Consider the following 15,502-nt stretch of genomic DNA (forward strand, 5'->3'; position numbering starts at 1 on the left):
CTGAAATTCTTACTCTTCACAGAAACAAGAGATCCCACAGAATGAATGATAGAACATTGAAGCCCTGAAACCTCCCACTCCCCCACCCTTCGCAAGAGCATTGGTCTTCCCCGCCCACCACCACCACTTGCGCTATAACAGGCCCATTGACTCGTCAGTTCTGTCCTGATTATCAAGCATCCATTTAACTAATCACATTTTTATTCACCTCTTTATCCCATCAGCAACCCAGCAGATTCTACCATTCACCAATGAACCTCTCAAACCGAACATTTTTGGGATGATGGTTAGGGTGGAGGGGAGCTCTGAGGTAGCAGTTGCCATCCAGTGTATTCAGAGATTCACGGTGGAACAAGCCTAATGAGCTGAACTGTCCAGAGACCCACCTATTTAATCCTAGCCGAATACCAGGACATTTTACAACAATCAATTATCCTATTAACTGGTACGTCTTTGGACTGTGGGAGGAAACCGGAGCACCCAGAGAAAACCCACACGTTCCTGGGGAGGACGTACAAACTTCTTACAGAGGATGCTGAATTGAACTCGCAATTCCGCCATCCCCGCTCTGTAGTAGTAATCGCTACACTGCCATGAACACTCATGACAGAAAATGATGAAGCATTGATTCCGATCTGAAATTATTCAGTTTAGCATGGATTCTTGAAGGCTGTAAAGGTCCTCCAGTCTTCATTGGATCAGTGCAGGAGGTCAAGAAGAGTGTCTCATGCAGAATGGGATGCAGAATTAAAATGACAGGTAATCAAAGTAAATTTATGATCAAAGTATATATACTGTATATGTCACAATATATAACCCCGAGATTCATTTCCTTGCAGGCATACTCAACAAATCCAATAACCGTGATAGAATCAATGAAAGACCGCAGCAACTAGGTGGACAACCAATGTGTGAAAGACAAACAAATAAAGTAAGAAAGAAAAACATATAAAAATAATAAACAAATAAATATCGAGAACATGAGATAAAGAATCCTTGAAAGTGAGTCCATAGATTGTGGAAGAGAGCATGGCCTGGGTGATGGGGATCCTTGATGATGCTTTCCTGTGACAGTTCTCCATGTCAACGTGCTCAGTGGTAGGTAGGGTTTTACCTATGATGGACTGGGCTATATCCACTACTTTTTCTAGGATTTTCTGTCCTAGGGCATTGGTGTTCCCATACCATGCAATGACGCAACCTGTCAATATACTTTCCACGGCACATCTATGGAAGTTTATCTAAGTTCTTGGTGTCATGCTGAATCTTTGCAAACTTCTAAGGATGTAGAGATGCTGCTGAGCTTTCTTTATAATTGCACTTCTATGCTGGACCCAGGATTGGTCCTCTGAAATGATAGCACTGAGGAATAGCCAGACGTGCAGGGGCAAACTTGTGGACTGAAAATAGGTATTTCACCAAGCACTCACCCAATCCATGTTTGTTCTCCTCAGTTTAGTGAGGCTAGGTTTTGATCAGAGGGACAAGTGCAGGGAAGATGCATTGGTTCCGCAGCTGGTACCGCTGTCTCACAACTCCAGAGACCCAAGTTCAAGTCCAGCCTCTGCTTCTGTCTGTGTGAAGTTTGCCACATTGTCCCGGGGATCTGTAGATTTTCCCCAAGGTTTCCATTTTCCTCCCACACAGCGATGATGTGCTGGTTATTAGGTTTATTGGTCACTGCCAATTACCTCTAGTGTAGGAAGGTGATAGAAAGATCACCTTCTATTGATATTGAAGACAAAAATCAAGTTTATTGTTATTTAAAGTTCAAAGTATATTTTGTTACTAAAATTTGTGAACCCTGTAGAATTTTCTCTGTTTCTGCATAAATATGACCTAAAATGTGATCAGATCATCAAAGCTAGATAAAGGGATCCCAAGTAAATAAATAACACAAAAAATTATACTTGTTCATTTATTTAATGAGAAAAATGATTCAATATTACATATATTTGTTGGAAAAATATGTGAACCTTTCCTTTCAGTAACTGGTGTGACCCCCTTGTACAGCAATAACTTCAACCAAATGTTTCTGGTAAACACAAAATACACTGCAGATGCTGTGGTCAAATCAAAACGTACAAAAAAGCTGGATGAACTCAGCAGGTCGGGCAGCATCCGTTGAAAGAAGCAGTCAACGTTTCGGGTCAAGACCCTTCATCAGGACTCACGTCAGGATTCGTCAGGACCAGAAATGTTTCTGGTAACTGTTGATCAGTTCTGCACATCCGTTTGGAGGAACTTTAGGCCATTCCTCTTTACAAAACTGCTTCAACTCTGGGATGTTGGTGGGTTTTCTTGCATGAACTGCTTGCTTCAGGTCTTTCCACACCGTTGCTATAGGATTAAGGTTAGGACTTTGATTCGGCCATTCCAAAACACAATTTTTCTTCTTTTTAAATGATTCTGTTGTTGATTTATTCTTGCTTTTCAGATCATTGTGTATTGTGCTTCAGATGATGGACTGCTCCCCTGACATTCTCAGGTAAAATACCTTGATACAATTTTTAACACATTGTTCCCTCAACAATTGCAAGCTATCCCAGCCCTAAGGCAGCAAAGTAGCACCATACTTCACAGATGGGATGAGGTTTTGGTGTTGGGGTGCAGTGCCCTTTTCTCTCTGATGCACCATCAATAACTCACACTGAGACGTAGGCGAGATATCGGCTTTTATTGACTGGAAGAAGAAACCAGGAGTGAGTGTCTATCATACAAGGTCTTGGAGACTGAGGCCGAGCGTCAGGCCGCAGGTCTCCTTTATACAGGGGCCTGTGGGAGGAGCCACAGGAGCAGTCAGCAGGGGCGTGTCCCGACAGGCACATAGTTCACCACACTCTCCAAACATAGTGATGTGTATTTCTGCCAAAAAGTTCAACTTTTGTCTCATCTATCCTCAGAATGTTGTCCCAGAAGCATTGTGGAACACTTAGGTTGTCTTTGCAAACCTGAGATGTGCATCAATGTTTTCTTCGGAGAGCAGTAGTTTCCTCCGTGGTGTCCTTCCATGAACACCATTCTTGTTCAGTGTTTTTTTTTATTCTTACATGAACAGACTTTAGCAAGTTTTGGTGATTTCTGAAGGTCTTTTGCTGTTACCCTTGGGTTCTTTTTCACCTCCTTTAGCATTGCACACTGTGCTCTTGGTACGATATTTGCAGGAAGCCCACTCCTAAGGGGGATAGCAACTGTACTGAGTTTCCTCTATTTGTAGACAATTTCTCTTACTGTGGACTGATGAACACTCACGTTCTTAGAAATGCTTTTATAGCTTCTTCCAGCTTGATGCATCTCTACAATTCTTCTTCAGAGGTCCTCTGAAAGTTGTTTTGATCGAGGCATGGTGCACGTAAGCAGAACTTTCTTAAGAAGAGCAGGCTCTGTCAGTAACCTGAATTTATGTGCTGTTTTTTATAGGGCAGGGCACCTCTACAACCCACACCTCCAATCTCATCTCATTGAGTGGAACACCTGACTCCAAATAGCTTTTCTAGAAGACATTACCTCAGAGGTTCACATTCTTTTTTCAGCATGTAACACATGTAATAGCGGATCATTTTTCTCAATAAATAAATGAACAAGTATAATGTTTTTGTGTTATATGTTTAACTGGGTTCTCATTATCTAGTTCTCAGATTTATGTGAAGGTCTGATCACATTTTAGATCATATTTATGCAGAAATAGAGAAAATTCTGCGGGGTTCACAAACTTTCTAGCACCACTGTATGTCACCATATACAATCCTGAGATTGATTTTCTTGTGGGCATACTCAACAAACCTATAGAATAGTAACTATAACACAATCAATGAATGATCATCAAACTAGGGGTTCAACCACAGTGCAGAGAGCAACAAACTGTGCTAATTCAAATATAAAACAAATAAGCAATAAATATTATGACTATGTGATGACGAGTCCTTGAAAGTGAGCCTATAGGTTGTGGGAATAGTTCAGTGATGGGGCAAGTGTGGCTGAGTGAAGTTATCTCCTTTGGTTCAAGACCCTGATGGTTGAGGGGTAGTAACTCTTCCTGAACCTAGTGGTCTGAGTCCAGAGAGTCCTGTACCTTCCTCCTGATGGCAGCAGTGAAAAGAAAGCATGTTCTGGGTTGTGGGGGTCCCCGATGACGGATGTAGCTTTCCTATGACAGTGTTTCATTTGATGTGCTCAATAATGGAGAGGGCTTAACCTGTTAAGGACTGGGCTGAAGCCATTACTTTTTTGTAGAATTTTTCATTCTTGGGCATTGGTGTTCCTGTACCAGATTGTGATGCAGCCAGTCAATATGCTCTCCATGACACATCTGTAGAAGTTTATCGAAGTTTTAAATGTCATGCCGAATCTCCACAAACTCCTGAGAAAGTAGAGCTGCTGCCGTGCTTTCTTCTAGGTGCTGGGCCCAGAAGAGGTCCTCTGAAATAGTAACACTGGAGAATTTACGCCAGTGCAATGAAGCATCCAGGCCTTGCTTTAGAGACTCAACATTCACAAGGAGAGCATAAATTATAAAAAAAACAAGAAAGTACACAATTAGGAAAATATACACAACATGTGTGAGATATTAGGTTGCAGGAAAAACGTGTAGGAATGGCACTGATGGGATTTCTCTCAGAGACAGCATAGTTGTATTGGGCTGAATACTCCTCCTATTTCAGAAGGAAATGTGATCATTAATTCTGAAGAAGAGTCTCAGTCCAAAACATTGACAGTTTATTCCTTTCCATAGATGCTGCCTGACCTGCTGAGTTCATCCAGCATTTTGTGTATGTTACTCTGGATTTCCAACATCTCTTGTGTTGATCACTAAGCCTGATGCAAGGCCTTAGCCCAAAGGGTTAACAATCCCTTTCCCCTATAGATGTTCTTTCAACAGATTGTTTGTTGATGAGAGCACAAGTCATTGACCTTGAGGTAGAATGTTTCTTTTAATCTGTCCATCCAAAGCTGGATAAACTCAAAATGAAACCCAGGAAGAGCAAGGCCATGCTCTTTGGTAAATGGCCCAACTAAACCATTGTCATCTTCACCATCAGGTCCAACTACTTGAAGGCATTTGGGATCTGGTTTGGAGGGGCTAAGGGGTATAACAAGACCTATCCAGAATGGATTGGAAGATAAAACAAAAATTAGGCAGGTGGAAACAACGTTCCCTGTCAATACCTAGGAAAAACTTCTGGCACCGCAGTAGCATAGTGGTGGGCACAATGCCAATGCAGCTCTGAGTGTCAACGTTTGGAGTTCAATTCCAATGTCACCTGTAAAATGCCTGTACATCCTCTCCATGGAATGTTTGGGTTTTCCCCAGGTGTTCCAGCTTCCTCCACAGACCAAAGACATACCAGTTAGGAGGTTAACTGGTTACTGTAAATTATTCTGTGGTTAATATGGGGTTAAATCAGGGGTTGCTGGGCGGTGTAACTCGAAGGACTGGAAAGGCCTATTCCACGCTGTATCTTAATAAATAAGCAAATAAATGTGTGTTTTGGAGGAGTAATATGCTCTCATGTCTACCATACTTGGCAGAGGTGTAGTCTATCCCCACTCTGCTTCCTCAGCAGCCTTTTGTCCCTAGGATGTCTTCCAGTTTTTCTGGGGATCCAAGATGGAGTGAGTTATGTTGCATGAGGATAGGTACAAAAGTCTACCCAATGTTGCACTCATCCTGATGACCACCTTCATGTGTGGTTGTGTCAGGCAGTATGTAGACCAAAAGTATGTGGTCACTAAGTGTCAGTCCATGCTTAGCTTCTTCCTGTCCTTGGCGAAAGACAACAAGAATTTTCCTGACCCTGTTACCGAGCAATGTTTCAGTAAGCTGGACGTTGCCGCACTACCTGTCCTTTGTGAAAGAGTACTTCCTAGAAAGTACCTTTGACCACATGTCCGCCAGGTAGTAATCAGCACAGAACAGGCTCTGGCTCCTCTGGGCTTTGTGTCTGCGACATTTACACCGCTATGTGTGGAACTGAGGCTGTGACTGTGGGCCTGCTTCAGGCTTTGCGTCTGAGGACTCACTTTCATTCTAAATGCTGTTTGCTTACTTTTATTGTTTGCAAAATGTGTTTATTTTTTCTCTCTTTCTGCATATTGGTTGTTTGTCAGTCTTTTTTGCGTAGGGGCCATGCTAATCTTCTCTGTATCGTTCCAATTTTAGTGTATGTGCTGCCGAAGCGAGCACTGTCGGTCTTTTTTGATGGGTTCTTTTGGGTGTCGTGTTTTGCGGCTGCCTGTAAATAGATGAATCTCAAGATTGTATAATGTATATATACTTTGATAATAAATGTACTTTCGAACTTTGAACGTACTACAAACACTGTGGGACAGGGACACCATGGATTCGGTGGGTTTGTTCCCTGAGCAAATGGTCCAAACCATCTGACCAGCAAGAGCCAAGACCTTGTTTGGCTGGTGGTGAAAGGAGCCCTCCCATCAGACAATTTATAATCCACAGAGTATGCTGCCCCTGGGACGACTGCTGTGGGGAAGCAACGGTCATGCAACTCATTGCAGACTGTGATTTTCTACAAAGGTGTGGAAAAGGATGCAAGGGTTCGTGTCCCGGTTCATCTACAGCAGCTGCATATCAGAGGACTCTCTGATCTAGGGGCTGTTTCCAGGGACACACACCGAGACAGACAACAAAAGCCTCAGGAAGGTCATCAACTCAGTGAAAGATGCCCTTTGGTCTGCCCGAAACCTGCTCCTCTTCCAACACAGCTTGACGTCTGTAAGGAAATGCTGCCACCTGGCACAGGCTGGGAGATTGGTTCTCAACCTCTTTCTGTTCGAGGCCCACTTGTGACTTTCATTTACCTCTGCTGCTCCATTCTGCACGGTTTTTGTCAGCAATTAAAGTTTGTTTGATCAACTGTATTAATTATTCTAATATACAGCCAATATTTATATTTTAATAGGTTGTAGGTATATTGTATGTTAAGTATAATGTTACAGGTGTATATGAAAAATAGAAAATTTTCTAAGCTCTGAATGGGACACTTTATTTATAACATATATAATATTCTTCCAGCCAGCACCAAAAAAAAGCATAATATTGTTACTTGGGGTTCTTAGTGAGATCCTTGCAACTGATGCAAACTTATTTGGTTTTTGAGTATCTGGTTGCAACTTGGTTCAAGATAATTGAAGATCACCTCTTTTCACATCAAGACGGTCACTTTATTTATTTATTTTTAAAATGTATTTACTGAAATACAGTGCATAATAGGCTCGTCCGGCCCTTCTAGCTGCGCTACCCAGCAATTCCCTAGATCTCATCCTAGGCTAATCACAGGACAATTTACAATAACCTATTAACTTACCAACTAGTATGTCTTTGGACTGTGGGAGGAAACTGGAGCACCCGGAGGAAACCTACATGGTCACGGGGAGAATGTACAAATTCTTTACAGATTGTGACAGGAATTGAACTCCTGTCACTGGTACTGTAACGTGTTGTGCTAGCTTCTGCACTACTATTTCATTAATATTTTATTAAAACGGTAAACTTACCTTGGCTCATTTAGAAACCCCAGTGCCTCCCTGTTTCTTGTTTTTTACTTGTGGTCCCTTCAAACTGCCGTATTGCCCACACTGGGAAGCACTGGTCTAAGCTGCAGGAGTACGTGCTGAGAGATGCCCTGAAGTTCGGTGCAGCCAATGCCAGTGTTCTGCCACCACACCTGGATGGGCAGAGTAGGGTGAGGAAGCTCCGCAAGCAATGAAAAGGCATGTCACCTCAGGGAGCCACATGTAAAGCACTGGTGTCACTTTTGTGTTTTCTTTAATTTACACAACTGAATATAATGTCCATGAATGTAGAAGGTTTTGCACTGTTTCTCCTTTGCATACATTGTTTATTATGAATAAAGCCTATTTTTGGAATATATACAAGAAACTAAATTGGTCTCACATGATTGCCCTTTTGCAAAACCATGCTGGCTTTGCCTGATTACCTTGAGCTTTTCTAAGCGTCCAACTGCCACATCTTCAATAATAGCTTCTACTGTTTTCTTCCAAGACAGATGTTAAGCTAACTGGCTAATAGCTTCCTGCATTCCATCTTGGCTGTATTGGTTCATTATTGTCACAAGTACCAACAGACTTAGTTTTGCATGCCATCCAGACAAGCCACCTCATTCAAACAGCTCACTGAGGTAGTAACTGTTAGACTCGCACCCAAATGTGCCAGCTTTCGGGGTTTAGACACTCTAACTCCCCAGAGTATGGATAGGTGGCACGGCCCCTTGAAAGATTCAGAACCGTCCTGCTAATTGGCAATCATGTTTTGGGCCCCAAGGATTGAGTAATTAAAGAGCAGCTGAACAGAGGTTCAATCGTAAGCCTACTAGTGATTTCACCTAGCATTTGTTTTGTGCCCAGTTCTCGATCCAGTTTGATACTGTGTCTTGATCCTTGCCTCTGGTACTCCATCAATTGGGTCCAGACCATCCTTGTCAAGGACTCTAGTCACAGTACGACTGAGCCAAAGTGGACCGAGCAGGGTATTGTCAGCTGTGACCATCCACAGCAAAAAGATTGCAAGCCAGTGCCCGGAAATGCACAACCTCCAGATCACCGTGTGCCAACTATCGCAGGAGGGAAGGCAAAGGCACTTGGGTAAGGCTGATGGTCACTCCGTGAAGCCAGTCCATCTTCCGACCCCCGGAGAGATTCAACGGTGACCTGGGCTCTTGCCACATGTTCCTCATCCAGTGCTCATTAGAGTTTGAACTCCAGCCGTTCTTGCTCCCTACTGAGCGTGGAAATGTGGCCTTCATTATCACTCTTCTGACTGGAAGAGCCCTGGCTTGGGCTACTGCTCATTGGGAACACAGGTCAGAGACTTGCTCAGACTCAGCGGAATTCGTGACCGCCATGAGGAAGGTGTTCCATCTCTCCACTTGAGTCAGCCAAGCCTCAGACTGCCTGATGAAGATTTGACGGGGGGGGAATGGTCAGTGGCCGACTATGCAATTGAATTTCAGACCATGGCCCAAGTGAGTGGGTGGAACAGGGAGGCCTTGTGACGCTAAACCACCATGGACTCCAAAACAAACTGAAGGATGCCCTCGCCTTGGGAGAACCGGCCAAGGACTTAGAGGTTCTGATTGACCGACCCGTTCATCTTGCTAGTCGACTGACAAAGCATAAGTGCAACAACATTGGGTGGAAGAGGGCTAGCCCAAGCCCAGACTCAATGCATAGTTGTTCTATTCCATGATCTTGTAGTACAACCAGCTTGGCTCCTGCTCAGGATTCTGCCAAGCCCACGCAATCTGCAGCATAAGAATCTCTGCTGATGAGAGGTTCCAGTGTCGGAGTCAAGGTTGCTGCCGTTACTACAGGGAAGCAGGACTCCCACGGGCCGAATATCCAAAGCTTCAGCTGTCGGGAGAACCGTGGTGGTAGCAGCCACTAACCCTTCCTCACAGATTTTGGTGACATGCTGAGGGCAGAAATATCCCAGGGTATGAACTGACAAGAGGAGAAAGCCTTTTTGGATTCTGGAGCAGCGGGAAATTTCCTGGACTTGGCAACCGTCCATTGGCTCAACATACCACTGCAGGTGTTAAGTCACCACATGCCCACAACTGTCTTGGACGGCTGTCTGCTTGGTTCTGGGCAGATCCGGCAGCAGACATTGGTCTTGTAGGTGAGGGTGGAGGATCATTAGTCTCCATATCGAGTCCTCACATACCCCTGATTCTCAGGCGCCCTTGGCTGTCCCAGTATAACCCTCCCATGAACTGGAAGGAAGGGAGGATCACTGCATGGTCCAGTCACTGCAAGAACATACTTCTTTGGGTTGGTGTTCTAACCCCAAGGCTCTCCCGAGACCAGCAGCCGATGAGGGGCAGACTTCTGCCCAGGCTAACCTGGAACTTTCAGGAAACCTATTCCTTCCTTCAAGGAAAGACAAATTGGACCCAGCCAGTTGGCCTGTGCGAGTTCTGACCTTGTCCAGTAAGGGGTGCGCTGGAACGACATCTCTGGTTTAGGAACAAACCAAGGAGATGGCCAAGCAGTATAAAACTCTAGTAGCTAAGCCAAGAGGCTCGAGTTACCAGGTCCCATTTAGGGGGAGGGCTTTAAAGTGGAGAAGCTTGGAACCTAGTCCCAGGAGCACAATTTGTTGTGCCTCGCCGCCGATGTCTGAGGAGTTGGATGAGGATTTGGACTGTGATTTGGTCTCTGTTTTCACTAAAGACTCTTAAGGACCTTTGGGGGAAACTCTGGGGTCTGCAAAGTCATTGCTGCTACTGACGGAGTCTCAGGAGTCATCCTTGGAGGAAGGTTTGGGGGTAATTGCAACTAGTAGAAATCCCTTTGGATTTGGAAGAGGTCATCAGCAAGGAAAAGGCCTCAATTCTTTCACTACTCGGACCCTATGTCTGTGCTATTGATCTACTGCCTGATACTTGTCTTCTGCAGGGTCGATTATATGATTATAGAGTATTGATTACAGACGGTTGAATTGCATAATGGTCAAGAATCGTTACCCTCTTCCACTCATGAAGCAGCCTTCAAAATTCTCCAAGGGGCAAAATATTTCTTGAAGCTGGACCTGCAGATAGCATACAAGCTGGTTTGCAGGCAACAAGTGGAAGACAGCTTTCAACACACCTGGTACCTGACGATCAGTACCTGGTCATGCCCTTAGGCTTTGTGAACGCATCAACAGTTTTCCAGGCTTTATGAACTATGTACTCCAGGATGTTCTCCCTACGTACACCTTCGTCCACTTGGACGACATCCTAATTTTCACCAAGTCTATGGACTCTTCAATTCCCAGAGTCCAGTCTGACACCAGCCTACACACGCACACACACTCAACTGAACACCACTCCACTCCCTTTGCAATATTTGCTTATTTCTTTCTCAATTCCTGCTAAAACATTGTTTACATTTACATTTGCATCATTTATTATTATTTTGTAATTTGCCCTTTACTGTGCCTATTGTCTTGTTTATTAATTATTGTACTGTCTTGCACTGTTTTTGCACTTTATGTAGTTCCGTACAGGTCTGAAGTCGAATGTAGTTTTGCGTTATTTCACGTAGTCTAGTGTAGTTTTATGTTGTTTCAGGTGGTTTAGTGTAGTTTTGTATTGTTTCATGTAGCACCAGTGTCCTGGAGGAACGTTGTTTCGTTTTTACTGTGTACAGTACCAGCTGTTACGGTTGAAATGACAATAAAAGCAACTTGAATTGACTTGACGGAGGAGCACATCGCTCACATCAGAGATATCCTAAAGAAGCTCTGCCGTGTGATGAACTGAGGCAGAGGCAGTGGACCAGCTCTGGCTGCTCCAGGCTTTGTGTCTATGACTCACTTTCATTCTGAGTGCTGTTGCTTGCTTTTATTGTTTGCACCAAATGTGTTTTTCTCTCTCTCTGCACATTGGGTCTCTTTTTAATGGGCTCCTGGGTTTCCTGTTTCGTGGCTGCCTGTGAGGAGACGAAGTCAAGGTTGTATAATGTATACAAACTTTGAAAATAAATGTACTTTGAACTTTGAACTTTATTACAAACCAACAATAAAATCATTCGACCCTTCCATAATTGACATAAAACAAAAATAAGCGAGACAAGCGTAGTTGGATCAAATTCAAACGAAGACAAGCGGTCAACAAAAACATATGCACTCCCTCTCTATGCCGCCAACCCAACCCACGTGACAAATGACCTGAACCCAGAGTGAGGATGCTCCACACCAATTCAACACAGACAAACGATAAATAGATACATGGATCCTCCAATCCCAAAGGCTCCCTTTTTGAGGACCCTGCTCACTTTGTTTACCCTTTTCTTTATTAAAGGATTTACAGTTTAGCCTGTTTTAGAGGATAGGAGCTACAAGCAGAGATTGGACAAACTTGTGGCATGTTGGAGCCTGCCCCTGAAAGTTGCTTATAAGATTATGAACAGCATACATAGGATAGACGAATCATTATCCCAAGTTGGAAAATAGCAAGTACGAGAGAACATGCACTTCAGGCAAGTCAAGAAAAGTTTAATGGAGATGAGAAGAGCAGTTATTTAAAAAAGAGTGATGCGGGTGCCTGGAAGAAGACTGCTGAAGGCATGGTATGTAGCTTTTAGAGTGGCACATGAATATCCAGGGGGTGGAGGGGTATGGATTATGTTCAGACAGAAGAGAATGAGTTCAATTCAGCATTGTATTCAGCACAGCTATTGTAGGCCAAAAAGCCTATTTCTCTGTTTTGAGTTCAAAATATCTATTGAAACCATTGTTATTTTTTTCATTTTGTGTTTGCTTTATCGTGAACTTGATTTTGATGTTTCCTTAGTCATTCAATGCTTTTTTGTCTTCTGACCTGACACGTATATTTTTGTGAAATAATATACTGTACTCTTTCTCTAAGTTTTGACATTACCTTTGAATACCCCTAGTTAACCACAGATGGTGAGGATTCTCCCTTGGAATTTTTCTCTCTCATCGAAATGGGTCCATTTGTGTATATAAAGGACATGAATAAAGGAGCTAAATTTGCCTGAAACTAAGCAGTTTAAAAAAAATAAAACTGGTTCTTATAAGTCTGCCTCTGTATCACATCTATCTCATCCTTTCAATCAACTTGCTAGTCATCTCTGATAGCTGAGCTTCCCTGCCCTCGTAGTGGCCTGAGCTACAGGTAGTACACTGGTGTCATAGATGTCAAAAAGTCACAGAGCTTGGAAATAGGCCCTGCAGCCCAAGTTTTCTGGCCAAAATGCCTATCCAAGCTAGTTCCATTTATCGGTATTTGGCCGATAACTTTCTAAATCTTTCCTATAAATGTACAGGACCAGTTCAATTGTCTTTTGAAGTTGTTATTTTACCTGTCTCAGCCACTTTCTCTGACAGCCCATTCATCATACGTACCTACTTCGATGTAAAAGAAAGTTGACCCTAAAGTTCCTATTAAATTTTCCACTCTCACTTTAAACCCATGTCCTCTGGTCCCTAACCTTGTGAGAAAGAAGCTTTTGTGATATCATTCTGGGGGAAAGTTGTCTTATTTTTTAACTGCATTGCATTTGTGGTTTCTAAATGACAATAAGCTGAAACTGGCGAATGAGTGCATTTTATACACCTTTGTAAGATCTTTGTAAGATCTTTGTAAGATCACCATACACCTCTTTACCTTGCGGCCATACCCACATATGGGAAAGGCTTTGGGAGAAAACCCCAAGGAAAAAATCTGGATCTGGGGTCCCTAAGGCAGTTTGATGTTGTTTACAACTGCACTCTGGCAACCCCTGCGACAACACTGGTGCCAAGCTGTATCGGCCCTTGTCCTTCCCTTGGAACATCAGTGACGTGGAGAGGGGGAGCCCGCTGCATGGGCCACAGCCAGTTCTTCAAATCTTCCCACCCAGGCTTGCGCCCTGGAGAGGACACAGTCCACCAGAGGCGCAAACCCATCATCCCCTGGGATCGACGGCTATCTGGTATACATCTCAATAAGATTATTGGCTTTTTCCCTCAGTAAAAACAAAATGTGAAGTGCAATCATATTATGATTGCAGTTACCAAGGGTGCCTTTGAAATGAGAATATGAGTTAATCCTGTCTCATTGCTCAATATTTTCTTTGGAACAAAAGTGACTGATGGAAGGTTTGACTGAGATTCCTAGACAGGGCAAATGGGAATTTTCTAGAAGAGAGGATCATAACTTGTCCACATGGATTTAAATTGATTAGCGTAAGGATTAGAAGGCAATGGAGAACAGAAGTGCATTCATTTGATACTAAGGACCTGGAATGTATTGCAGAAACCTTCACCATATTTCGAAAGAACCTTGATGAGCACTTGGAGAATCACAACCTGCAGACCTACGAGCCAAGAGCTGGGAAATGGGATTAACTTAAAGTACATCTTTAGCTGACATGAACATAAGACCACAAGACATAAGAGGAAAATTGGGCAATCTGGCCCATCGAGTCTACTCTACCATTCAATCATGGCTGATACTTTTTTTCTTTCTTCCTCAATCCCAGTTCCCAGCCTTCTTCCTGTAAACTTTGGTGCCATGTCCAATCAAGAATCTATCAATCTCTGCCTTAATTACACCCAATGACCTGGCCTCTATTCCATCTATTCCATCATCTAAATCATTGATATACAGCATAAGAAGAAGCGGTCCAAAAACTGACCCCTGCGGAAAACCACTAGTCACTGGCAGCCAAACAGAAAAAGATCCTTTCATTCCCACTCGCCTCCTACCATGTTAGTAACTTTCCTATAATTCCATGGGCTCTTAACTTGGTAAGCAGCCTCATGTGTGGCACCTTGTCAATGGCCTTCTGAAAGTCCAAATATACAACAGCCTCTGCATCCTCTTTATTTATCCTACTTGTAATCTCCTCAAAGAATTTCAAGTGGTTCATCAGGCAGGATTTTCCCTGAAGGAAACCTTGTTGACTTTGCACTATCTTGTCCTGTGTCACCAAGTACTCCATCACCTTATCCTTAACAATTGACTCCAACATCTTCCCAACCACTGAGGTCAGGCTAACTGGTCTATAATTCCCTTTCTGCTGCCTTCCTCCTTTCTTAATGAGTGGAGAGACATCTGCAATTTTCCAGTCCTCTGGCACCATGCCAGAGTCAAATGATTTTTGAAAGATCATTTCTAATGCCACCAGTACCTTTTTCAGAACCCTGGTCTGAGTGACTTGTGTAGTGATATAATGAGTTGATAACACGGTGAGTTGGTTAGTTCCTCCACTGCTTGAGATGTCTATGTTTCGAGTGTTATCTAAGTAACATGGATCTTGCCAACATGAGAACTATCCTTCCTTCGTATGTGATGTGACATGTCATATGACATGGACGATCATGGTCTTTCCATGACTATGATTGTTCTTGGCAAATTCTTCTACAGAAATGGTTTGCCATCACCTCTTCGGGGCAGTGTCTTTAAAAGCTGGGGGGCCTCAGCAATTATCAATATTCTTCAGAGATTGTCTGCCTGGCATCAGAGATTCCATAACCAGAAATTGTGATGCGCGCCAGCAGCTCATAGCTTAATGTTACCCTGATTGGAGGGGCAGGCTAAGCAGGTGCTACATCTTGCCTAGAAATGACCTGCAGGCTAGCAGAGAGAAGGAGTACCATACACCTCCTTTGGTACAGATATATCTTCACCCCACCACCCTTATAAGAACTATAGTGGAAACAATTACTCTCAGGACTATCTACAAGCCCAAGAAATCTGGAGGGATTACTGAGAGATTATTGACACGTTCAGAGGGTTTGGCAATAGAACAGTTGGTGTACAAGTATGATTAGTGGCTAACTATTTCTCAGGTTCAGAGTCATCATCATTGTGGTTCGCAATTTTCTTCAAAAGTTGTACTAAAGAGTTCACAATGCTGTCAACAAATACAGCAGACAAACCAGACCAAAACCAAAGCAATTGCCCCTGCCAGCAACCCTACAGATTTGTCATATTTATATGAACCGGCCTCTCTCCTAGAACAATTGCTC

The 15,502-nt window shown here is 43.3% G+C and overlaps 1 non-coding gene across 1 annotated transcript; it reads right to left on the reverse strand.

Annotated features, from left to right (window-relative positions):
- Positions 1 to 6,077: 6,077 nt before the first annotated feature.
- On the reverse strand, positions 6,078 to 6,184 carry LOC132379841 (U6 spliceosomal RNA). The gene has a single exon (XR_009507540.1). It is a non-coding gene; the product is annotated as a U6 spliceosomal RNA (small nuclear RNA).
- Positions 6,185 to 15,502: the final 9,318 nt, after the last annotated feature.

The sequence above is a fragment of the Hypanus sabinus genome, chromosome 22 (assembly GCF_030144855.1).
Source record: "Hypanus sabinus isolate sHypSab1 chromosome 22, sHypSab1.hap1, whole genome shotgun sequence".
NCBI classification, from domain to species: Eukaryota; Metazoa; Chordata; class Chondrichthyes; order Myliobatiformes; family Dasyatidae; genus Hypanus; species Hypanus sabinus.